Source organism: Zootermopsis nevadensis, unplaced genomic scaffold (genome assembly GCF_977971745.1).
Source record: "Zootermopsis nevadensis isolate Lab colony 2312 unplaced genomic scaffold, Znev_1.0 Znev_ptg000009l, whole genome shotgun sequence".
Lineage (NCBI taxonomy): Eukaryota > Metazoa > Arthropoda > Insecta > Blattodea > Termopsidae > Zootermopsis > Zootermopsis nevadensis.
In genome coordinates this window covers 304,464-332,284 of record NW_028259141.1, presented here as the reverse complement: position 1 = coordinate 332,284, position 27,821 = coordinate 304,464, and the positions used below count along the sequence as shown (strand labels likewise).

The 27,821-nt window shown below is 37.0% G+C and overlaps 1 protein-coding gene across 13 annotated transcripts in view; it reads right to left on the bottom strand.

Moving 5' to 3' along the window:
- LOC110826776 (agrin-like) overlaps positions 1 to 27,821 on the bottom strand; it is a 741,485-nt gene that overhangs the window by 672,805 nt on the left and 40,859 nt on the right. Inside the window, exon 1 of one of the 13 annotated variants that reach the window (XM_087345735.1) lies at positions 1,251 to 1,378. The exons of the other annotated variants lie outside the window; for them this stretch is intronic. The gene's annotated coding sequence lies outside the window, so the exon portion shown is untranslated. Of the gene's footprint in view, positions 1 to 1,250; positions 1,379 to 27,821 lie in introns of those variants that run through there. 13 annotated transcript variants of the gene reach the window in all.

Below are 27,821 nucleotides of genomic sequence, written 5' to 3'. Positions count from 1 at the left end.
GTAAACTCAAAACTTCGTAAAAGCGAAGAACATAGAAACAGACACCGACTATCAATTGTCTTTTTATCTTTGCAACGAAGTCGGAATATATTTAATTAAAATTTTGTGTGGGTGTGATTTCCAGAGTAAATAAATAAATAAATAAAAATATGTTTTATAAACACTGAAATTTGACACGATATTGCAATGTGGTTTTTGGATGTAATTACCGAGAATGTTATTAGGTTACGTGTCGAGATTTACATCACGTGGGATTTGCTACAAACAATCTCAATAATATATTGACCTCAGCAGTCTTGTACAGTATTAAAATCCGCGTGTCAGGAAAGGTAATAATAACTTATTCAATATAATCAGTAAGCCACCTTTACGAAACTAAAATACGGATTATATCCATAAGCTACAGACTACATTATCTCTCCTTCTCGACGTTGGTCTACCAAGTGCTTGCTTTCTAAAATGTTTACGTGCCAAAGTTTTTTTGGGAATTTTATTTCTTTGATGCGAGCTGCACGTACGTTTTGACGGTCTGTCCACGTGACATAAGAAAATATTATACAAGTTAACTGTCAGAAATTATGGCTCGTGCATCTGAAGGGCACGTCTCAGCTTCGTTCGTCCATAAATATTATTTATTACCTTCGGCGAAAGTTCAAAATTTGCCTCTAGTTAACATGCAACAGCCTAATAAATTCATCGTCGTCGTCTTAAATGTAAACTTTTTAAACAGCCATATTATCAATATTATTATTATTATATTTTAGTCACATATAGTGCGTGCGATATTCAGTTATAAAAATTAAATTAATTATTCGGTTTTGTCCGTCTAATCACAATTGTATTTAAAATTTACAAATAAGATAATTAAAATATAATTTTATGTTCCACATCGAATAATCGATTTACATTCCAAATGTAAATCGAAACGTAATTCCGAATAATTAATTTAATATTTGATTCACAATATGACGCAATTATACTATATTATAAAAATTAATAAAATATCAAAAATTTTCATTAACGGATGCAATTTCAATAATATTGTATGGTAGCCATGACGTACACCTGTAAAAAAAATAGTTCCTCACATAATATTCGGAATGATTTAAGAGGGGAAAAGAAAATACTGTTTTTAATTAATTTTTGCTTAAGTAATTTGCAAGTGTAATAAAACGTTCTTTGGGAACACGGCTATTTATCATTCTCGCGGTATCACTGGTACTTAAAACTGCAGAACTAATATTAATTACCGTGGAAAGTTCTAGAGAGCGCTGATTTAAAAAAAAAACACCACGCGAGTCACGTGCACAAAGCGCGCGCGCACTGTCACACCTAACCTCACTTCCAACACGCGTCACAGCGTCCAGCCACAGACTGACGCTTCAGGTTAAGAAACCAGAAATCTCCACAGCATCCAGCGGCTTATACAGAAATGAGGGCGGGGTCTGTGGTAGTACGAGTGAGTGACGTCACTGTCTCGACGAATAAGGAACAAGTGTGTAGGATTTTCAAACGCGTAATGAAGACGAAGGGACTTTTTCTTCATTTTATTTAACCAAGGACGAATCCTGCAGGTACATTTGTAGGACGTCTGTCAAAAATGCAGGCCAAATGTGACCTCTTACGTTTCATCTGGAGTCGAGGAAATTCGACGTAATTTCCCGATCGGTGCAACAAGGTTTGTGGGCACAGAATTTTCCAAGGAATTATTATCATCATATCATCATCAAAGTAGACGACAGAAATCTTCAGACTCACCGCTGTCAAAACCTCAAATCCCACATAATCAAAACACTTTTGGAAAATTTAAAAACAATGATAATTCTTTACACAAATTGAATTTGGAGAGACATTTTTTACGGAGTCGTAGCCTATCGCAGAGGCCTTTACAGACCGCTTTCCTTCTTGCGTTAATTTTCCGAATGGTTCTGCCTTCGCCTACTCTCATCTTATGAATGTCCCACACATCTCTGCTGCAGATGTTAACGCGCGATTAGAGGTCTCCCTTCGACGAAATGCGATGGAATCTCTAATTTTATTATAAAAGCCTTAACTGAAATACTCAATCCCCTTTTACATTACATTTTCAATCTTAGTTTATTGACTGGGAGTTTTCCAACACTTTGGAAACAGGCGGCTTTTCGATCTTAAATAATTTTTTTTCCAAAATTGTTGAATGTATTGTACACGGTCGCCCTTTGCTTCAATCTCAAATTTAAGTTACATCCTATTCATCACGGCTTTATTAAATCAAAATCTACACTAACAAACCTAGTTACTTATCTAAATGATGCTCTACCATCTTTCTACTCGCAGGGACAATTTGACTGTGTAGATCTCGATCTTAGCGAGGCCTTCGATAAGGTCCCTCATTTTCTTCCTTTGAATAAACTCAGTAATTTTGGGCTGACTTCACTTTACGTTAAGTGGTTCCAAAGTTACAAATCACCTAGAACTTTTCCTTGGTTTGAATCTCAGGAAAGTCCTCTGTGTTATCTGAAGTACCTCTCCTATTCAATGTATTTATTATTTTATTCGTTTTGAAATTTCTGTGTCTTCATTGTCTCTTGATTCTCAATAAGACCCTGTTGATTGGATGATATTGCAGATAATGGAGGAGATTATAAAAGAATTTTGTTTAACGACGTCTGTTCGTACTTGTTGTCAAACCTAGAGTTCATCTACGTGGGCAGAATCTGGTGAGTAGTAATCTTTGTGGATCTTCCTTCTGGTTTGTCAGAAAAGTACCAACTTGCGAGACAAAAAATCTGATCCAAGACGTTGAACTTTTTTACTTTTCTCACTGAGAAATGAAAAAAAAACCCTAAAACTCCGTATAAAATCTTTGTTTTCTTCAAATTAGATAAACCGGATTATCGCCAATTTTTCTCTCGTCTAAATTTAAGAGTTTTCAAATTGCATTCTTCCACACTGATCTTGCCCAAAATGGTCAACGGATCTGTAATGAAGCCATTTTTATTTATATCTTGTAAAATGGGCACTCGTTCGTTAGAGACGATTGTAACTAAATTTGTATTTACGTTTTAACATAATCCACACTAAAGTCAAATATATTTTTTGAACACTGGTAACAACGATTATAAATCAGAAAGCTTACCTTCTGTGGCCTGAAATTAGGTAATCGTTTCTCAAACTACACATCTGTCGCTTTTATTTAAAATAAGTTAAGGTAAAATTCCTTGCCACTCGTTTTTTATATATCCCGCTGAGATGAAAACCGAAACATGTCGTGAAAAAGATGACGCTCTAATTGTAAATCGAACATTTCGATAGAAAGAGCGTCATTTTAATATATTTTAAATATTAAATGTTAATTGTAATAATAATATTTTAATATTTAATAAAATATTTTATTGTTATTAGACGGTTAAAATTAAACAATTATATTCCCGCTCTCAAAATACGTTTGAAAGTGCATTTCGGACACAGCTTCATTAACTCCGATGAGTTACCGACGTCAGTTCCTTTAAACATGAAATTTCAAACATTAATCATCACTTCTCTACTCCGGTTACCTCTTGTATTCAATTTACTCCGAATAAAAAGAAATCTAAATGAAATTGTACACTCAACAGGCAGTTGACTTAGTCACGGTAATGACGAAATCAGTTCCGCGTCCCCTTGGGCGCCATAATACATAGTTCAAGGTCAGGTGCCCCCATACCAAAGCGACAAGACCTGCTGGGCTGCCCACCGCCACAAATCGACTGAAATATCGATATGATCCAGCGACTGTTCACCTTCCCTGTTAATAATGATACGATCCATGGGAACTTAATTGGCTGTATGAGGACGGCGTTCGAGATTCTGATGACAGATGAAGGAGCCTAACTAACTAACTAACTAAGTGGTTGTGGTATGTTCGTTAGACACACTTGGTCGACGTTGACCTAGAGAAGGAGAACTCAGGTAACAAAACACTTCTCAGGTACTAGATTAAATAAAGCGATGTCTGCTCATTTTAGTATAAAATATTCAGCTCTGAAGATGGAGGCAGTTGGCGTCTACGTACAAGTCCACACGGCGTTATAATCCATAAGACCAGAGTCAATAACGCTTTAAAATTTACAACAAAAACCCAAAAATATTTTCCATTCTCCCACTTAAGTCAATTGCTTCTCGAATTTCCAGCTGACGGACTGACGGACCAATAACATAAACATTCGAAGTTGCAAACGTAAATTCTAGACAAAATCCTCTTGTCTATAAATACAATAATTAATGTATTTATTTATAACAAATTTAAATAAAGTAATTTTGATATAATTACGAAGAATCGGAAAGCAATCTTGTACACATAACAGCAGTCTCTCGGTATTTCACCACTGACGTCCACGCGTGTGCAGACAGGAGGCCAAGGGGTCAACACTCATGTGGTATGGGCAAACATTTACAGCTGAAGAACGTGTCTGGAGAATCCATTTCCATTACAGACGGCACTGTTACACTTTTTTTTTGGTTCCAGAATGTACAGCTCGTCTCAAAGAACACACACGTCAAATCCATCCCTGATTTACCAAGATGTACGGATGGAAACTTGAAATTAAACTGGCCTCATCTGTGAAATCAAATGCGTAGGACAATATTTTGACGAAAGACAGATCTTCAACGGCGACCTGTAAAAAATACATTTTGCAAAGCCATGTTGGTATTGACGGTTGTATGAAATTGAAAAAAATATGATTTCAATGTATGTCCCCTATTGCATAAAGCCCATACCAAATTTTAATCAAATCCGTTCGGCGGTTTTGGAGTTTAATCACGCCAGGTGACCTTAACAGTTATTATTATTATTATTATTATTATTATTATTATTCCATCTATTCGCCATTTGACAGAGTATTCACTTCTATGTACCCCAGACAAATCTATTTCCGAAATACATTTTGTTTTTAATACGTGTTATATTCATTATATATTTTATTGTTAGAGATGACTACATATTTTACGACATCCTCTTTCGAATGACGTAAGAATATCCCAAAATGGCGGTCTTCTGAAGTTCCCTGATGTCGTGTTCGCCCGGAATGTTGGCCAAATATTTTCTGAGTGACTTGGAGACAATTCCAGTTGCTCCTATAAATATTTGGGATTACTTTTGATGTCATTTTCCACATTCGCTGTATTTCAACGAGAATTTCCTTCTATTTCAAGATCTTCTCCGGTTTCCTTCTTAATTACATTCCTCTCAGTTGGTATTACTGTATCAATGAAGAGACAAGTTCCATTTTTGTTTCGGATTATAATATCTTTTTTTTTATTTAAAATGGTTATATCTGTTTTGACTTGTTGGTTCCACGAAATGCTTATTTTGGTATCCTGACTCCTTCCATTGGGCGAATCCCAGTTTTAATAGAATTCCATCGGATGTCTAAAAACATTAATTTCAGAAGCCATTTCCAAATTAAATTTCGCCAAGATACGAAACTCGCATTGATTCATTTGTTTTAGTCACAACAGCAGGGTTTCAGCAGGGCCAGATAAACTCTGGCGCACTTAATATTCCCCTATTAGGCTATCAGTTACTCCCATTAGTACAGTCCAACGCTCAAGTATCATTAAAACATTTTTCCTGAGCTGAAAAATCGAGAAATAAAAAAGTTGGTGAACATTCTTGACTGTCTTCTGGTAGAAGTTTACTCATCGTCATGAAGATGGAGGCAGCAATGACCTTTGAAACGTCGGTAACCTTCTACGAGACTACACGGAGCTACAACCCAGATGTCAGCCTCGATGTAATGAGAACCTCAAATCATGAGCATATTTCAGATTGGAATACATTTTTCATAAATAATTTTGTATATTTCTTTGTCCTGAGTGTTCGTATATTGCAGACACGAGCAGATACTCGCGTTCAGACACCAGAACTTTTTCGAATAGAATTTTAATTCGTGAGAGATATCGAAACAGATCTCATAAGCCCTAAACAAAGTCTACTCTCATAACGATAATTAGCTCCACAGTGTCAGAAAGTGACCTACGTTTCTCCTTATTTCCATCCATCTTCTTCACATCGAAAAATGTATTTTTTTTTTTTCAAAAATATGATTTGCGTAACATTATTTATCAGCCAACAATTCTTGTAAGATCATTTTAGGAATGAATTTTAGGTTGAAAACGATCAAATCTGGTACAAGCAATTCGGTTTCACCAGATTCCCTGCAGCTGTTTCGGACAGACGGACAAACACGAACGTGAGATCATTCTACGAGCCTTGAAGCTTCAATGAATTCATAAAAGTACCAAGTTTGAAGGCGAAAAATAGCGACACTGAACTTCGGAGAAATAGACGACGATCAGCGTGTATAAGTGAACGAAATGAAAAAGACTGGACGTTGAACACAAAGGAGATTACAAGTTCTGACGGCGACGGGTACAAATTTGACGTCGTCTACGATGTTGCGTCATTGATGAAGACATTTTAAATATTCCGACAAACTTTAGCGAACGAAACGAAAATTACCCATTTATTGATACGTATTTCGGACAAAGTTAAGAAATCAAAATATTATTCATTTGATCAAGATGATCACACCAAGAAAGACGAAATTTTGCCCGCATAAGAAAATGAGAAATGCGTACAAAATTTTGATTACAAAATCCAAGTGGAAGAGATTATTGGGAAGAACTAGATATAGATGGAAGGATAATATTAAAGTGGATCTTAGGCAATGGGCTTTGGGGGTGTGGATTAAATTTATCTGGTTCGTTACAGAGACAGGGGTATGTAAAGAATTTTCTCACCATACAAATTCAATACGTGAAATTGTAAAAAATGATCGGTTATTTCCCACTCTCTTCATGGACCAAAGTCCTTCTTGAGAAGCTGATTGTCGCTCAGCTTGTCAAGAAATGCGTCTTTTGCGGAATCTGATGGTTCAATACAGTACTCACAAAAACCTGCCACTGTGCTCATATCCTAAGCCAGATACATCCAATCAGAACCTTCCGAAAGTCTCTCAAAGTTCCAAGCATCTAAGACAAGTTCCTAGCCTACATAACGCCACTGATAATGTACCCACGACAAACGTAGTGCAACTGGGGTACTCAATCTAAATGACCGGGGGAGGGGTGTCAGTTTCCATGCTGGGGTATTCAACGTGTATGACCGGGGTTTCACGGGGATACTCAACGTGCATGACCGGGGGTCATCATGATTCCTGCAGGGGTGCTCAACGTGTATAGCCGGGGTTTCACGGGGATAATCAGCCTGCATGACCGGGGGTCATTGTTTTCGCGGGATACTCAACGTGCATGACCGAAAGTCCTCTTTCTGAACGAGAACTCACGCTGTGTGATCTGGGATTACATAAGTGCAATAATTTCCCAAGCCCCCCCCCCAAAAAAAAATACTCCTATCACGTCACTGCATTAACGACCCAGGCGCGATGTCGCGTAAAGAACGCCTTTGTAATTTCAGCGCGCTATAAAAACACACTTTTCCAGTCCTGTTTCGCGTGTTGCCTTGTCTCCTGGTTACCAACGCCTTTCGTTTCGTTCTCATGCCATCGTCATAATCACCAAAGACGTTCTTTCATGTCGTGGCCAACGCCGTGTGATCTGGGAGTCGACCTCATGAAGGGCGTGTCTTCATTTAACCTCCGAGAGTAAGAAACCAGCTCATTTAGCAAGCGAGTGCCAGTTTGTGAAACTTAACACCATTTACAAATCAAAATACACGTCTCTCTGTTGCGTTTGGTAATAACTGCTCTGGTTTACGTCTCATTCCTTGTTTTAGCGAATGATACATGTTCGATTCATCAAGATATTTCACGCTACAGATGGCCCACAATGTCCATCAATGTCATTTCAAAATAATCTGCTCTCAGCCAGTTGATAACTTCACAGCGACGTACTCAATCGATTTGATAGACGTTCTAAATGCGCTGCCCATCTAGTCTACCCAGTTAAGTGCATGTCCCGTCTTGAAACGACCGCTCCTGTCCAATATACAATTAAAACTTCTTAAAAAATACACTTTATATTTACAGAAACCACAAGTCGGTTTTAAAAGCCTGTCGGAAGCGATTCGAATGTCCTCACAGCTCACTAATTTGTGTAGACTTGTAGCAGAGTTGCAAATACTTGCTTAATTCAACAGGTAAAATATACTTATTAGCCGTCCGGGCTTTGTGCACACATTGACAGATATTTATTTCCTTTTTTGGCAGAAATCTATGCAATGAACGTCCCGTCAAACCTAGGAATCGATTTCCGGACTTCCAACCCCAGCCAGTCACAGAATCGACTTGGTTTAATACCACATCGATTATTAAAAATGTTTATGTTAATTCAGCTAAAATCTGCGTCTGACTCACGATTTATATATATTCTGTCATGTCGCTTTAACATCACGACGAAAGATATCCTAGAAACATAATACGTTTAGAAATGAACATTTTTCTCCTAACATAATAAACGTGAAGCAAATATAAAATATCTCTCAAAGATATATTATATATTATTTTAATGATTACCTTTAAAATAATATACACAAAAATTTAAAATATTAAACTCGATATGAGATCACTTATGAAAAACTTGATTGTAAAATATAGTAACAGAATTACGTGACATCAAAATATGGAGAGGCGTGGAAATCTGACATTATAACCGTGAACAAGATGGAGGATATTTTGAAGAAACATTAAAATATCTTAAGACTTTCGAGTTCATATTATAAAATTAAAGCTTTTACAGGAATTAAGTACAAGAGGATTATAACAGCCTTGAATAAGCAATTATGAAAAATTAATCTCAAGTGGATACATTGATTGGAGAATGGAAGAATGTTATGACGACGATACGTAAACCTTCCGATAAAGCAACTGATGATGAAGATTACGGGGAAACAAAGCTTAAAGGTACAGGTACCAAATATACCTTTCGAAACACACTGAATTAACGAGGATTTAAGAATTGATTTGGCTAAGTCAGTTGTAAGAAACTTTCACCAGAATTCGTAGGATAATTTACTAGTGTAATTACAGGAATGAGAGAAAGATATAATGAGCTGATAAATATTACATAAAATCAGTGCATACAAAATTATAAATAATTATGTCATAAATCCTACATGACATGACCGACGTACAAGAAGGAAAATGTAAAACATAAAAGATACATTTACTTATGATTAATGACTGTAATTATTATAGTCTCTTAAAATGAATTTAAAAAGAGAAAAGTCACAAGAACAGATGGTACAAAAGTATAACTGCTTAAATATGAAGGTATTTATCGGCCTGCGAGACCAATGTACTCATTCTAAGCTAAGGTACCACCTACATTTAAGATAGGGAAAATAAATACATTAATAATTTTGGAATTAGCTTCATTAATACCGAAGATAAATTTTATGTGAAATATAATTTAAAATAAAATACATACTACGTACATTTTAAATTCAGACTCACCTACCACAGTTAAGCTACTGAAGATAACTTAAAAACATTTTAAGAAATTAACAAATAAAAATACGTAATGAAATTATAAGAGGTTATAAACATAAAAAATTGGAATGTTGATAATGATTTAGTTTTAATATTAACAACTGTCATTTCTTTTTACGAACCTCAACAGAGTCCACTCGCGAGTTATGGGAAATTAGACAATACTTTTATTTTCCGTCGTTTACACAAGCTTATTGTTAAAATCATATAAAATTTCACATAAAATTGTTACATTTTAAAATTGACGACATGTTTCGATATACAATCTTATCATCGTCAGGTCTATCAAAATTAAAATTAAAATCTGGTGTATCTGTTGCTCTGCTTATATTGCTTTTGTTTTTACTCGTTTTTATTACATCTCCAGGCTTCTTCGATTACTGTCTGCCATTCAATAACAACGGACACGCACCTCATACACAACCCGATATAGGCACCCAGGCGCGTCTCCAAAAATAAAATCGAAGAAGCCTGGAGATGTAATAAAAACGAGTAAAAACAAAAGCAATATAAGCAGAGCAACAGATACACCAGATTTTAATTTTAATTTTGATAGACCTGACGATGATAAGATTGTATATCGAAACATGTCGTCAATTTTAAAATGTAACAATTTTATGTGAAATTTTATATGATTTTAACAATAAGCTTGTGTAAACGACGGAAAATAAAAGTATTGTATTGAAACACAAGCATGATGCAATTAAGATATAAGCTGGGAAATTAGAATCAAATATCTCGATGTTATAATTGATATTAATTATTATTGTCCTTTAATGTGCACATTACAAATATGGTTCCGAGTATATATAAGAGGTTAGACTTTAAAATGAGAAAGTCAAAACATCTGAATGATACATAGTCTTCTGTTTACTAGCATAGAAAAGAGAAAATTTGGTCTCTCGCGCATAAATCATAACAAAATCAAACAGAATTCATAGAGAAGAGGTTTTTTGGATATGTGTCATTAAAATATTTGCCTATAAAATTAAAATATAAGATATACAATTATTGAAAGGATTTATACTTATGTTAAGTCAGCAAAAAATATATCTTTATAAACAGAGTTTCAGACAATGTTAAAACTCTTGAACAATTATATTTTAGTAAGAGGAAAGGTAATTTACTCACTCCAAATCTTATTTGTTACCGCGTCCCCAAAAAATTTATTATTCAAACATTCGCCATTACTTCAAATGTATAATGATTACAACAATATTGCACTAAATGCCCAAAAAATGTATTCTGGGAAGATTTTTTTCAATATTTAAAAAATATTTATTCAAATTGTTATATCCTCTTTCAAGATATTGTGTTTAATTAATACGTAGAAAGAATATTCTCACATGACTTTGAGAAATACGTAATTAACCTTTACTTTTCTTAGTAAAGTATTCATGAGTCCTTGAACTTGACAGCTTCTCTCTGTGAATGGAAATGAACAACTGAGAAAACCATAATGGAATTAGATAAGACAGTACTTTTGTCGATAATACATGAACAATAAATGAAATCGTATAAAAGGAAGGGAATTGAACAAATAAGCGCGTAAGAATATCGCTGATGTCGAAAAATCATTTGATCAAGTAGTTTTAGAGAAACATTTAACAGAAATAATGAGAAATCTATGGAATTTAACACAAACAGAAAATGACCAACTTTCTAAAGAAATATAAATTTATCAAGGATTAAGAGTGGGTTCTTGCAAATGACTGACGAAAGGATTAAACTAGATTCTGAATCAATGCATAATTTAAATTTTTACGTCTCAGAAACTTCTTGAAACTTTATTACAATACAGTAGAATAAAAATGGTATTCATAAACAGTCTTGGTTGAATAATTTATGCAATGACTTCAATTTTCAAATTTGGCTTTCAAAGCAAAGACCTCAAACCATTCTGAGGCAGAATTAAATAATGCAATAATAATAATAATAGATATTTCACAGTTTAATTATCTTAGCTAATAAAAATATAATTGCAGTGAGAATAAAAGAGAAAAATGCATTTATTTTTAAACATAAACAAAAAATTATTATGACACTTGCAAAGAAAGACTACACCTGAAAAAATGCTGGAGTTCAAAAATTCCAAAAATTTACTGAATATTCTTTTAACTCGTTCACCCACATCACTTTTAAGACTCCGTAATCACGAGGGGCTGAGAAATAAATCACTCAGTTGATTGAACTCGAATGTGTGCCTTCGTTCCTCACGTATGTGAATCTTATCTGAGAGCTCTATAAATGACGTTTGGGCACACAGCAATAAAACAGCCCCTCACACCAACTTAGTCAGAAATTCCGTCCGAGTCTGTTGACCAAAGGGGTCCTTGTATTTGGATGCAGTTAACCCTAATAATTCTTTCGTTGTCTGAGGTATATAGCCTTCCGCTAATTGCATGCAGCCAGGCTAGTCATAACTCAACACGCTGTTGGCGCATGCGTACTCTTCACACGATCACGTCCAGCGTCCATCCGCGTCCTAACCAAACCACACTGAATGTAGATTCACGATAAAATTTAGAAAAATTATATTCTCATAATACGGTATAGCGAACGTAAATTTTTCATTGTCAACAAACACAACTCCGTGAAGAAGTAGTGAGCAGTGGATGTAATGCAAAAGAAATTCTTAACCTCACTTTTATCATTATTGCACGTACAAAAAAAAAATAACAACATGGCAACCGAGCGAATTAATTTCATTTCATGACTGTAACCAATAAAACACTGGAACTTGACATATGATATTTAAATGAAACACGTTACAGTAATAATCCTAAGATGGTAAAGTTGCGTCATATTGTGATATAATAAGTTTATTAAATCTTGTCCGTCTAATCACAATAAATTCTTATTAAATATTAAAATATTACAATAATTAACATTTAAAATATTTAAAAATATTAAACGATGTTCTTTATCGAAATATTCGATTTTACATTAGACCATCATTTTTCATGTTTCACGACATGTTTCAGTTCCTAAAAGAACCATCCTCAGGTATATATATAATTATATAAAGCTTCAAAACGATAAATAATTCAAATACAATTTTCATACATTATGCCAGCTTACATTTTTTATCAGATTTTTACCAGATATCAAACGATATTCTTTTTCAGATTTTTATTCCATTTTTAATAACACACTCGATGTCGTGAAACATGAAAAATGATGATCTAATGTAAATCGATTATTTCGATAAAGAACATCATTTGATATATTTTAAATGCTAATTATTGTAATATTTTAATATTTAATAAGAATTTATTGTGATTAGACGGACAAGATTTAATAAACTTAGTAATAATCCTGTCTGATATTGTTAAAACACTGAGATGTAATCTTGTTAAATCTTAAATAAAAGTATCAAGCAGACTCATAGTAAAGTTTAATAAAGTTTTAACAACATCAATCCTGGAAATTAAATAAATTTGCTTCTTGTAAACTAAGACTAAATTTCATCAAATATTTCTTTGCGGGATATTTGTTACAAATATGTATCAAGTAACTAGTAATTTCTTAGATACATCTATAATAAACATTAATCGAATGACAGACGAACTATTTAAATTGATACGCGCCTGATCGTCTAAAGGAGACTCAGACAAAGTTTACATTCCTTAATAGCAGTCGATCGCCAAAGCAGAACAAATCAAATATAAAATACACAACGATCATTCCTTGATATAACCTTACCAGGGCATTTCTTACACAAATTATTCTTAACGATACGTAATTTATTGCGTTCCGGAGAATCAGAGCCGGTTTATATTGCTCTGGTCTTCGAAAGATCATATCACATTTCAAATGAAAGCACCCCCGCTGCGAGAGTTGAGAGTTTCTACACCAGAGATCACTCTTCACTCTTCACGGAGTGGCGAAAAGGGGAAAGTAATCCCACATGTTAATTATGTTAAAATGATTGTCTCATGGAGCGGAGTCCCAAAGAAACAAACAGCCAGAGGAATATTCAAGAAATTTCCTTTCTAAGTTGAGGTTCTCACGTCGACGAGTTTGAAGATTGCTTGCAGCCTTCGGGGTTGTAGCTACCAGACTACAAAGTTCTGAAGCAATCTTAAAAAAAATCCTGTTTTACAGAACCTGAACATTCCTTCCCTTACCAAAAACCAGAACAAGTCAATCCGAACCCTCACAAACTGTTCCCCTTAGATACATTTTAATATTATCCTCTCATATGTACGTAATTCTCTCTTGCATTCATTCTTTTCAGTTCAAAAGTTACTAATTTCGTGTCTCCCCATGAAAAGCAAACCTCATCCTTTTTGATTTAATAATCCTGACAATAATTGGTAAAGAATTAAAATTATTTTGTCCCTCAAATGTGGAATTTTATCCCGAAATGTCTTCCCCCTTAGGTCCAAATATTCTCCTCAAAATCCTTTTCGCAAACACCGTCAGTCTGCTCTGTCAACGTCGTGACAGATCATGTTTCACAGCTTTGTAGGTCTAATTGTGCTCGTATTTGGTGAATTTGTCCCTCACCTCCAGAAGCTCCACATCACAGTTTGGTCCACTTAACATCTCGTTTAGTTTTCACTTGCCAGGGTATCCGAAGTTCATACATGTCTGCTTAAGTACGTTTCCTTTTTATAACAGGCTACAGAAGATTTATTTTGTCTTCCCAAAAAAATCTATACATCGCCATGAAATCTAAAAAAACACGCTTCAAGCTACTGAGATTAAATCCACAGAATTCTCTTGTCTTGCTTCTAGGTTATAAAGTTTTTCAATTCTAAAGGGTTCTGACGTCGGTAAATTGCACTTAAAATCATTTATTATCAGGACTTTTTCCATCGTCTTTTCTTTAAAAATCCACGACGTTTAGGAGGCTAGTTTTGTATCCATCTTCAGGTCAGAGGTACCTACTCTGTTGGGTCCCTTAGATAGAGTTAGTCTCTGTCATCTGAAGACGGAGGCAGAACCAGCCTCCGAAACGTCGTGGGTTTTAAAAGAGAAGGTAATGGGAAAAGTCCTAATAATTTAATAATTTTAAATTTTTGTTTTTACAACGAACATGACAGAGGATTTCTTTTTCAATCTGTCCTATACCACAGCATCCGTTCCCGTCTGGAATATGCGGAGCCTTAGACCCACGCCCACTCGATTCTTTGTTGTTTGATCATTACACCGCTGGACGGACGACACGAGCGCCTCAGTGTCGAACTGGCCGAGGTAATAAAAATACGGTCCCTGTCCTTGAAGGAAACCGAACCCCGCTTACACAAAACGCAATCCGTCACTTTAAAAATTGAGCTATCATGTTTAAAAACGCGTATTTATACATCTGAATAGTTTCCTTTCTTAAGGCTGCATCAGGACGACGAGATCACCGCCATTTTATCCGTCTGCATTTTTCACTTTCAGCTACTGAATCAGTTTACCTAATTCCACAAAACTCTGTATCGACGTTGTGCCATTCCAAGCCACTTCAAGTTCGTACTTTTTTAATTTTCTACAATCGATAAAAACAATATGGCGGAACTGCAAACCTGTGAGGTGGAACGAGCAGTTGAGTAATTCCGTCATGGTGAAATAACATCATGGCGGCATTGCGAAATCGTATTTGGCTTTCAGATTGACAGTTGGGGGTAGAAAGGGTAAAGCTGGTGGAGCGTCTGAGATATACGCAGATTGGTATCCTGTCTAGTTATCAAAAGCAGCTGATAATTATCTGAGAGTTACAAATCGACCCGGCAGACGGACTGAAAACAAATGAACAACGACGTATAAGTAATATCAGGTCAGAGTCTCGCATAAATCAGGTACGCGTTTTCAAAAACCTGGGATTGTAACGTAGAATTTTAAAAGATCATTGAAAAAAGTTAAAATCGACAGTTAACCCAAAGAAAGTGTACGTTATTACTAAGATGGTTGACATATTTGGTTTCAGCGTCGCGTAGTCTGGTAGAAGTTTACCAAAGCTTCAGAGGTCCTGATGATGGAGGCAGCAAGGACCTCCGAAACGTCGGTAAATTTCAGTCAGATTACAAAGGCACTGCAAACCCAGAAGACAGAAATCTTTCCAGACACATTTATTTTGTTTTTGCATTCTGACATTTTAAAATCTTTTAAATTTATTATTAATAATTTCAAGAAGGCGGTTTCGTACATTTTTGTTTTAGTCTGCATTATCTGTCGTTTGTCACAGAAAAACTTTATCTGTGCTTACAAAAAGGATTCCTAGAAGCAAAATATCGCCGAGCCTGAGCTACGTCACAGTTAGAGGAAACGGGAACATGGAAAGAGCAAAGGGGCATTCCGCGACTGTTAGCCCACAAACGTAGGAGATATTTCGCTATAAATGTAGATAATTTCTGCGTTGTAAGGATATTTAACCACACAACAAACACGCATACACTCACAGAAAAAATAATTTCAGTCAAAACGAAAGTAAGTTCATAACAATATTTCATCTCCAGTACGTTGTTACTCTATTTTAGTAGTGACTGTACCAACAGGTTGAATATAAGGGCGTAGGTTCCAGCCCTTTTGTGAGGAGAGATGGGTGGTCCACACCCTTCCAGAGATTTGTGGTGCCTGCAGGGTAAAGGCGGAGAAGCAAAGTTCTTTTTCAACAGCAACCGAGCGAAGGGCTAGCTTCGTTTTATAGGTCAATTTTCTCTTAATTCACATTGCTGCCAACCTCGCCAGCACTACACTTTATTAGAAATATCCTTCATTCAAGAGTCATGGCCGCGTCTAAGACCAGGTATTTTAATTTTATTGTCTGGGGAACGAAACAAAAATACAAAGAAGATCTTACTTAGCATTTAAGTAACATCTGGAGCTTCACTTGTCATCAAACTTAGAAAAGTAGCAATGTCATAGTGCAGATCTGAAGTAACAGGCAGAAAGTTGGATAAACGTTATTTTCAATGTCTAACACTCAAAGTGTTTGCTGAAAAATAATCTAAATTTAGAGTAGTCTAAAACAATTAGAAAGTAAGAAATTTTCGTGCGATAAAAAACTGCCATATGTATAAAATAATTATTTCACAATCGTAATGTAAGCACGCGTAAGTTTAAATTAAAAAAAAAATACCACGAAAAACTCATGTCCACTCCCCAAGACGTAACTCTATAATTCCACGACTAAAATTTTGTATGCATTTCTTGTATTATCACGCACGACGCCAAATTGTCATTCTGATTCGTTCTTGTTCTGTCCGTTTATTTTAATCCAGGACAAAACACGTACGAGGTACCTGGAATACATAACAGCCTTCCCGCGTCACAATTTTTGCAATATGTCCGCCAGACCTTAATCTTCTTGAAGCAGACGTAATCACGGCGTCGTATAATCGATTCCTGGTTATCGATCTTGCCACTTACTCTGGAACGATCAACTTCGAGTCTCAATCAGTTCGATTAATATCTATAAAAAATCTTTTTCTTTTGTAGCGAATACGTAAACCACGAAAATTCTCAGTCTACGTAGTCGGAATATTTCCGATTGAAAAATCATTACCGTTTCGAGGGGCCAAATCGTCTAGATTATTCCAAATCCAACAAAATTTAAACTGACGTATCAACTACTTAAGTTTTATAAGTTTGTCCCACTACAGAATGGTGATGACCTTAGTTAAAAAAATGACGAAAAGTGAGGACAGAATAATCCAATTATAAATCAACCAATTACAAACAAATACTATCTAATATCACAGACTTTGTATCCGCTACACAAATGCTCGCTTATACGGGATTAGAATCTGCACCAAAATCTATCAGCTTCGATACATAAGGTTTAAAAATTGGTCATTTGTAATAAATAAATAATACTGTAAGACGTCACAGGATATCAAAAATTATTGTTCTCCGTGTCACTGCAGAACTGTCATGTAGTAACTCAGACATGAAAAGGATCAGCTCACGAATTTCAATACAGAAACCTAATTATTTCCTAGGTCCTGTCTAGTCTTGGACAACGAAATCTAGGTTACTTTATCTGCATCACGGAATTCCGAGGTCCGGTACACGTGTTGACATGGCACGCACAAACACGTGTCTGACGTTAAATTTATTGAATCCGCAGACTTTTCCACTTTGAAATCTCGTGGCTTATGTTACAGACATTTAAAATACACGCGCGTGTATTTTAAACAAAAACATAAATCTTAATCTTATTTCTATTCTGTTCATTTCCTTCGCTGACAACAGACGCGATATAACGTGCATTTGTACCGACCAACCACGCTCGGAGCTATTTCGCGTTCACTGCACACACGAGTATAAACCTAACTTTATTAATTTCGAGACGACTTTTGATTAGACCAGTGTTTATAAAATAGGTCTAAGACGATCGAAACGTGAAGCTACTCGGGTTTTAAAACAGACTGAGCAGTTGGACAAAGATTTAACTCTTGAAAGCCGAATGGTAACAATACGTACCATCAGCTTTAATAATAATTTTCTCTGCATTTTGTATTTATTTCTTTCAGAAGATTCTCCAATTTAAACAAGGATTTACTTAATTTAACACCTTAAATAAATCGATCTTTGTAATGGTAACGTGTTGTTTCCTTTGCGGTACGGACTGGATTATAAAATAATATTTTAATAAGTCCCTACACTTAATCTAATTTCCAAATTACGTCTTCAACATTCACTAACAATAAATCAAAATTTTGCTAACATCATCATTATCATTCTATACGTAACAGAAGGACAAGTGGTCATTGGCTGGAAACCTGCTAGCTATAAGACGCTCTCTCACTGCAAAGGGTCTTTCTGACAGACGCAGATACAATTTTTAACTGTTCAACAAAAAACATGAACAATTATTTTGGAAATGATTGCTGATTCCTTCGTGGTAATCTCAATAAGACGTATATCTTCAGCTGTTCAAGTATTGTATTCATGGACGACACGTGCAGAGGAAAGAGACCTCTGTCCACCCTTACAAGGTTTCGTATTACCAACAGCTGCTAATTTTAAAGCAGGCTGTGGTCTGCAATGCTAGGACACACCCAGGTGACAATTGGCCCTAGAGTCTTTGAGCGGCCGAGCGGCCTAGCCCGTGTTTGTTTGTTTGTTAGTTTGCGCTGCTCTCACTCAGAGGAGCCCAGACGTGACACTCCTACGCCACTTACAGGTTCTCAGTTCGTTTTTTAAGAAGTTGTCGATCCTTTGTTTGTGTCGTGGGCGTGAGAAAGGCAAAGTGATGGAAAGTCAGGGACATTTGAACTGTGGGCGACCTTTACTGGCAGCTCGTAACGGTTGTGACCACGCCTCGCCGAAAAAAAGAAAGGTTTGTCTCAGGTTTCTGTTTTGGTTTTTGGATAGTACAGTGGTTATTAACCTCTGGGACGCGTCCCAAAATTGGGTCGTCGTGCTAATTTGAGTGGATCGCAAAGTGAAATGACGCGCATGCTCAGTGTAACAGTCCTGTGGCGACACTAATGAATTCCCTGAGCTGCGTTGTGGTCCTCGCACCATGACGGGTTCAATTTCTTGTCGAAGGGATTTAGGTTAGGTTTTATAATTGAAGTTTATCCACTACAGAGCTTACAAATTATGTGACAGACACAGAGGAGACTTTGGTTTATTTCGAAATCATCCTATAATGACTTAGGAAAACCATTGTAAGTATGATAATATGGACTTTGGAAGTATTTGGCGAATGTATGAACCTAACTGAGCTGATTTACGGAGGGTCTGACAATTTGTTTTCGTGATCGGGGTGATAAACGTCTAGACATCTCAATACCAGGCATGACCTACTCCAGGAAGTAGTCGCAAACTTTCGCCTCAAGAAACGTCAAATTTTTATTCAAAAGTGGTTTGATGTGGTCTCTTCAAACACATAAGTGCCTAATAGTTCTTCAAAATGTGAAACTGTAAATCTTAAGGCAGTGACCGGTTACAACTGCCATCATCAAGTGACATTGGAAGAACATGGCCCTGAATGGCGAAGATTCGGTACTGAGACTGCCGTTGCCTATTTGAATACGCATTTAGGAATTCGCGTAGAGGTGTCGAGGGATGACACAAAATTCTCAGTAAGGTTACAAATTTCTTCGTGGCCCGGGCTCGAATAGGGCATATTCAGACTAAAATCCTCGAAATTCACTATCACCTCCCCCCCCCCCCCCCTAGGAAAGTGTTTCTTTTCTGGTTAGGTTACAGCACAGATTTTCGCAGGCTAAAATAAAGAATTCGTAATAATCGACGTCATCCAACAGACAGAAAGACACGCGTATAACTTAAGGATTCAGTAAATCTGTCGCAGATTTATGAGTTCTGAAGTTTAAGACACAGCGATCTAATACCAATGTCATTACCTCAGACGTTAACAGTTTAAATGTTGAAATACAGAGCACTGTGTTATCTACTACGTGAAGCTTCACTGTTATTGCCTGAGTAAAACACAGATTGCTCGCTGGTATTTCATAAGAGTCCTGAGGAGAAAATATGAACCTATCAGGAATTAAGTACACAACATGATAAAAAATAATTATTTAATGAGGAACTAGATATTTTTTTCAATTTTTACTACGCACTAATTGGATGATCACAGGACACGCGTATATGCATGGGGGAAATTAGAAATGTGTACAAAATTTGTGATTGGAAAACCTGTAGAGATTACAACAAGTGGAAGATCTAGACGCAGATGGAAGGATAATATTAAATCGATTGGGGAAAAAAACAGGCTCGTAAGGCGTTAACGGAGATTTTCTTGGCCTTCTGAGCGACTATCAGCTGCTCACAACAGGCACCGCTCCTTACCGTTACTTCGGTAGTAATATCTGCAGAAAGTAACGTTACTGTGATCGTTACTTTCTTCAGGTCTGTGACTGTCACTAGACCGCTACGCCCCGAGGTCAGACTTCACTTCAACCTCCCGTAATTTACGACGTGTTTATAGCGAGCTGAAAACTTGCCTTGTGACTATACTTCGCGCTAACAAATGCATAAACCGATTCAGAGGTCCCTGGATGAGGAGAATCGCGGTTGGCTCTTAGTGTTATGAAGTTTCGTTTTAAGTGTACTTTTATAACATAACTGTACGAAATTTTGTCCGACAGACGTAGTCTGAATGTCCTACTGTCTGTATACATGTATAAAATCGATAATCGCTGGACGGATATCGATTAAATACAATACGATATAAAAGCAGGTCTAACCTTTAGTTTACTGTTGTCCGTAATACCAACAGATTGGACCACGACACTGAACAACGCCACATGATATAAGGTTCTAAAATTATGTGTCGTAATAAACACGGTCACAACTTTTGGAAAGACAATTTTCTTCTAGAACGTAGAGTGACAATATGGCTGTTACATGAAATCGATACTCATATTTCGGTTTCGATTCAGATACACTGTCGACCTGGGTGTGAGCGAGTATATGATACGTAAAATTTATGTATTAAATATTGTTTCTAAGCCAATAAAAACACGGCGACCATGAGAATCTTTGAGGTTAAGTCCGACAAATGTATATAATAACAGAAATATTGTGTAACACTGTTAAAATCACAGGTCATTAAACTTTCTGATTGGCTCGGGATTCGATCATGTGACCTTCTGCCCATGGGTTAAACTACATCTCATTATTTGCGTTATATAAATATGGCTTTATAATACAGTTACAATTGCAATAACAGGTTAAGAGAAATCTCGATATAGGTCGATATGTTTCGTATCGATTGAATACATTGAATAATTCGTAACGTAAGCCAAAAAGTTGATTAGCGACAAATAGAAACGAAAGTTTATAAATTATGTTGTGATATTCTGGATTTTAAAACGCTGTGTGGACCTGTCGGTAGATACGAACGTTTCAGAGGAACATGCTGCCTCTATCTTCAGGCTTATATCTAAAAGTCCACGCGGTGTTACGACCCAAAGGCAAATATCGATTGCTCTGTCGTCATGAGAACTTGAACTTAAAAACAGTTCATAAACTTAAACTGAGGTTATTTTAATGACGGGTAGAAACTTTATTAAACTACATTACGTTATATTAAATGTGGATCCTTATTTTTGTTGTCAATAAATAAATCTTTATCAAAGCTATTCGAAACAGCTAAGGGAAATCAAAATGCAAATAGTGCATGTCGAAACTAGGAGTACTCCTGTACAAATCGCATCTCTACAATGTTGTTTACAAGTAGGAAGACATTCGATGACATTTAGTTAAACAATTAAAATTACTAATCAGAGGAACAGAATGCCATAAATATAAACTTAAAAATAAATAAATAAATATTGGAGTATGGAGAGAAACAGAGTGAAACGAACCAATATCGTCTGTTTTCCAACTGGATGGCGCTAATTCGCTGGCACAATATTTTGGTTAATTAACCCCAAAAGGACGAGAGACCCAGTGTTTTGTTATGTGGGCCGACATTCTATCTGACTGAGGTCTCCAGCACGTGTTTCCAGCTGCACCTTATAGGTTTTTGTCCACGAAACTTCGGACACAAAACATCTGAATTTATGGCAGCGTCAAGATAACTGATATTCAGCAAACTGGTCACAACCGGGGAATCTTCGAGTTCAAAGCGAAATTGTGAAAAAATTTGCGAACTTAAATGTGTTCAAATTTGGGTATAACGTGACATGTTTGCACCATGTGGTCCGGTGTAATTAAATGAAGTATTTCCTTAGCGCGGCATTAAAGTCAGACCCGCGGGAGAGGCAAAAACACGCTCTTGTACAGTACAAGAACGAGATATGTATCAGGAAGGCACGCAGTGACTTCGAGAGTCTTACTGATTCAGAACAATCACAGTTTCGTTTTAAAAATAAAGATATTTTAGAACAAATTAAATAAAATTATAAATAAAAAAAATCATTTCGTTATAAAATTGAGAGAAAAATATTTTCGTGCGGGTGTAATACTTGCGAAACAATATCGAATATATCGACCACGATTCTTATCGATAGATCGATGTATCGATATCTGATGAACCGCGTAGAATTTCCGAAGTATTAAGTGTAGTTGACATATTGAAAATGAAATCAGGTGATAGGTTAGGTCATGTGACCTAAGACAGTACTTAAATTAGCTACATTGAAACAGATAACAAGGGATTAAGTTGTCTGTACTGAAACTAATGTTTTACTGTGTGCTTGTATCTAACCTAACCTAATTGTTGACTCTGTCTTGATTTATCATGCACGAAGAGATAAATACTTAAATATGCAAATGGCGTTTTATATATCTTTTTTCATCAGGTTCGTAGGTCCGACGATCACATTTCATTCCACTAAAAAATAATATTCAAAATTCGATATTTCACTCCACGATCTAGTACCCAAGTGTAGTTAATTACTGTTAATAGACATGAGTCCGTTTGGCAAAAATTCCTTCTCGGTTTCAGACTTTCGAAGCTCGATACTTTGGGCAGTGGGTTTGAATCCCGTTTGAGGTAGGACGTCATTGAATCTGTGATGGACCAATCCCGTAGTCAAGGAGCCCAGCAAAGATCTAGAAATCAGTGCTTTAGAATTTAATATAAATCTGAATAAACCAGATGAAATAAATGAGAATCTGAAGGAGAAATTTGGCTATAATTTTGAAATTAAATTTCGTTTTAGAAGTTTGTCTAATTCCGGTTACACACGTAGTGACCTGGATCGGATTTCTCAGCCCTCATAATTCCTGCGGTTCGAACTTCGATAAAGGGTTGCTTAACGAGGTTCTGTCTGTCGACATACAATTCTTATTCTTTATTCGTTACCTTCAAGTCCCGCAAACCCGCAGATACGTCGTCTAAAGACTACAAAAACGACTACTGATTTGCGTCACCCGGAAAACATTGTCCGGGTCACTAGGCCATAAACTTGAAACATTATTCTATTCAATTTACTCCAAAACTCATCCTGATAAAACAACAAAATTGAAAAATTGTTGTAATAAAAGGTGATTATTATTATTATATTGACAACATTTTTTTCAATAACTGCTTATAAGCAGTGAACGTAAGAAAATTAAAAGCTGTCTCCCTATACACCATATAGCCGCTTGGGGGGAGAGCGGGTATAGCTCCTACTCATTCTCCACCTCGTCACTAGATGGGGGGGTGAGTGGTCAGCATCACGCCCAGGCCGGATTCACCCCCGGGAAAGGACCCCGGAGGCTGGGTGTGCCCCAGAACCGGTCTGGACGCAGAGTCTACAGTAAAGAATCCTCTGACCTTGTAGGATCGAACCCCGGTCGTCCAATCCATGACTAAGTTAAATTGCCCCGTAAAAATCAGTCGGTGTAGTCCACGTTTAAATTAGAAAGAAAAACGTTCTGCCCCCGTGTTGACCTTACGGGGACGCGAGATCACATTGCGACTTGAGTCCTTCTTGCAGTGAGGGCGGCGCGCAGTGTAGGCGTTTGAGCTCCGTTAGGCGGGAGTTGTCCCGGCCAGCGCGAGAGGCTCACACGGCCTTCTGGGTGACTACTGTTCCAACTGCTCACGTCTTTTTTTACCCGGACATTAAACATTGAAACTCTTATCATTGCCAATGGCGGAATGTCGATTCAGGCTTAGGACGAATGCGTTATCAGATGGTAAACTGTTTGGTGGAGACAAAAGGATTTCGGTCCCCTTCGACGATTGGCTCCTTAAGTCCTCGCGTAGTCATGGAGACAGCCAAGACAAAGGAAGGCGTGTCTCATCCCAACCTTTAACTACACACACACATTTAACCACCCCTTAGTCAGTCAGATATTAAACGATGTTTCCAAGAAACTTACTGCATCCACTCTGCCGATGGAGGCAGCAAGCCCCTGTGAAACATCTATCAGAATCTTGTAGTCAAATCGGCGAAATTTCCCAGAAGAACATAAATTCTGTTTGTGTTTCGGTAAATAATCGATAAATTTTCCAGAACAAATACAGATCTTAATGAGCTACATCTTTTATTGTGTATCCATGTTGAAGATGAGTCATTTTCAGAAAACCGATGTCATAATTGAACTTTTAACTGAGTCTAAGTAGAGCTATCGAAACTCTACGTAAAGAAGCATACTTTACTGCATAATCACAAATAACAATTTAATAGAATCTATTTTTATTTCAAGGACATGACAGATACAGACGGACAGACAGACAACACGTAACTAATATTTTTTGTTTCATGGATTGCATGTGTAAACCACGCGAAGATGTATAACTGATGTTAGGATTATAAGATGTGCTTTGTAATCGGCGTAACATATGTTTCAGTTCTGTAGTAAGTGGATTAGGCAGTTTAGGTGACGTTTCCCCCCATGAGCCTCTGCGGTTTCTCAACAGGCAAAGCTGTATTTAAAATCAATCGTTTCGTCCCGCTTCTTCAAAGGGACAGACGCGACTTTGAATGCAACGCACGAGACGCGGTCTGCTACAGATCTCGTGCGCCGCGTTCGTCTGTTGTCATATGTTTTTCACTGAGCAGGTGCGAGAGTACTGACAGCTGTTGTGCGCGGGAGGGGTGGGGGGACGGTCGGCGCTGCGCTGACCGGCCACCAGATTGCGCGCATGTATGACGATCGGGGCAGTTCGAACTCGTGGGGTTTATTGGGGGGGGGGGGGGGGGGGGGGGGGGGGTTTAAACCAACGCTCATACGATATTTAATCAAAATTTAGCGATTCTCCTATGGGCTTTACGTCCATGCATTAAAAAACAAGGCTTGAAACTCGAGTAAATAATTATTTAATTATCAATAAAAATTATTAATAAAAAAAATAATTAAATTTTAATAAATTGTATTATTTATGATTTTTCAGGACTCATCCAAACTGAGATCCTACGGGGGGGGGGGGGGCAGACAAACACCGTCTGAGGCCTATGAAGTCGCTAGTTACGAAAGTGATGACACATTTTCGAGAAAAAAAATTCCTATTGAAAACATTTTTGTATCCAGTCGCAGCCATTTTTGCTCATAAGCGATTCTCAACTACGACCAGCGAGACACAAATAAGGACCATCTGGTACCAATTAAAGAGAATATGTTTACCCTTCGGATATCCAGTTACGTTCTCTTAAGAATAATACGATGCATTCCCAAATTCTGACAAGGCCGTAAGAGAAACGAGGTTCAGTAAATGCAAATAGCAGCTTACGTGAACTCAGTGTGGACATGCCTCGAATATTTTACGCTGAAGACCACTCAGCAGTACACTCATAACTGACGCTACACGAAACTCTGAAACTAAATACCATACATGAGTGATCAGACAATTGTACCTTTACGAACGTACCTCAACGATATTGGTTAACTGTTAAACCGTTCGAATATCAGATATCTTCATCTCTTGTTCACAGACTGTGTACTTTGCCTGTATAGGTTAGGTTAAATTCTTATAAATAAATGCATAAACAAAGATGGTTATGGCGAATTCCCTAGAAACCAGTTCCAAGCTGCTGATCCCAGTATGAACATCACCTTCTTAATTCTTACCGATTCATCATCGACTTTCCTCCTCATTCGGCGTTATACGACCAACGCAGTTTAAACAGAGTCGTTAAATGACATGCTAATTGATCACTAATAATGCAGAGAAAGTTCCGGAGCCCAACTGATTTAGCACCTCGTTTGTCTTCTTGACAAGCGGCAGAGAGGCTGTTAAAATAATGGACATTATTACCAGATGGCAGTGCGGTCACTCACGAAATATTTAAAAGAAATCTTATATATCATTAATTACTTTGAGGAAGTATATCACAAGGTCTCTTAAAGACAGAGCACTGGAATCTTTATTATATCTGATTTAAATGTACATCGACGCGAGGTTCAGTCACGACTGTAAATCTTGCTTTCCTACGGTGAACGAAGTGTTATAATTAGATTTATTTATTATATTTTTATTTAGTGTTCTGTCTGACGACAGGTCCATATGAACAGGATCCTTCCATCCTTTTCTCGGACTGGGACCTGTTCATATACGTTCTTGGCAGATGATCCAGAAGTGGTTTGCCATTGCCTTCTTCTGTGTGTGAGTGGAGTAATTGTTGGGATGCCACGGAGGAAAACTCCGTGTTGCCTAGACCACGGCCTTGCCCAACACAAGTTATAAATTCGAACCCGAGACCCCAGGATTACAAGGCCAGCGTTCTAACCGCTAGACCACCTCATCTTATTATTATTTAGTGTTCTGTCTGACGACAGGTCCATATGAACAGGATCCTTCCATCCTTTTCTCGGACTGGGACCTGTTCATATACGTTCTTGGCAGATGATCCAGAAGTGGTTTGCCAATGCCTTCTTCTGTGTGTGAATGGAGTAATTGTTGGGATGCCACGGAGGAAAACTCCGTGTTGCCCAACACAGGATTGAGTCATAAATGAAGCTTACGTCAGAACAATTAACCTGTTTCATATTTTTATCTTGAAGAATCCATACACATTCAACTAATTTCATCGACCTAAACGAAGGTGTCAGGTGAAGACACTGATTTACAAAATGGCGACTGCTTCACGCCTGAAGTAAATGAATACGTCATAAACAACTCCGCTGATTGGATCAAGAGGTCACGTGATAGATGCGCAGAAGCGCCATGTTTACAAAGCCCACAAATCTGATCGTAATCTGAGCCAGTTGAATCCATATTCTGTTCTCCTTCCATATTTGTTTTTCTCACTCTACAATCCTCTTCGGATTTCTCGACCAATATTTTGTGTGTATTTCTCGTTTCTCACGTGCGTACTACACGTCCCGCGAGCATCCAAACCTCCCTCCCTGAACTGATCACATAAAATGATAGCGAAACGTCCGTCCTCATGTCTCGTCCACCCTGGAGGACAGAGAAATATTTTTCACAGTACATGAATCTCAAAGAGTACGAATGCGTCCTCCCCACAGGTTGAGAGACATAACTATTAATCATTCAGTTCGAAACTGACGCTTTAAAATTACAGTGAATCTGTCACAAATATATATTCTTTTTTTATATTGAGTTTCAAAAAAAAATCAGAGAAGAACTTGTGGCAGAACATGTAAGTCGTTTTAAACAGATAAGTAACAAAAACTACATTTTTTTAGGGTAACCAAACTCATAATCAATATCTTAATAAAATAATAATTAATGCCTTCATTAATTATTACGACCAGTCTGGATAACTCAGTCACTAAAGCATCTGAACGACCGAAATTCGATTCCTAGCAGAGACGTTATTTTGGGCAGATCTTCCACGCCATCTGTAGGGTCCACCAGAATGGTAAAGTGGTCTTCCTGGCCCTGAAGACACGGGGGAAATTTCACCAAACAGTCTTACCAATGGGACAATAAAAAGTCGATTGCAGAAACGCTTCTAAACAAAATTCATTACGTCTTTAGACGAATTCACGCCTTAACCTGAGCAAACGCTTGGTATTTATAGCTTTCCGATA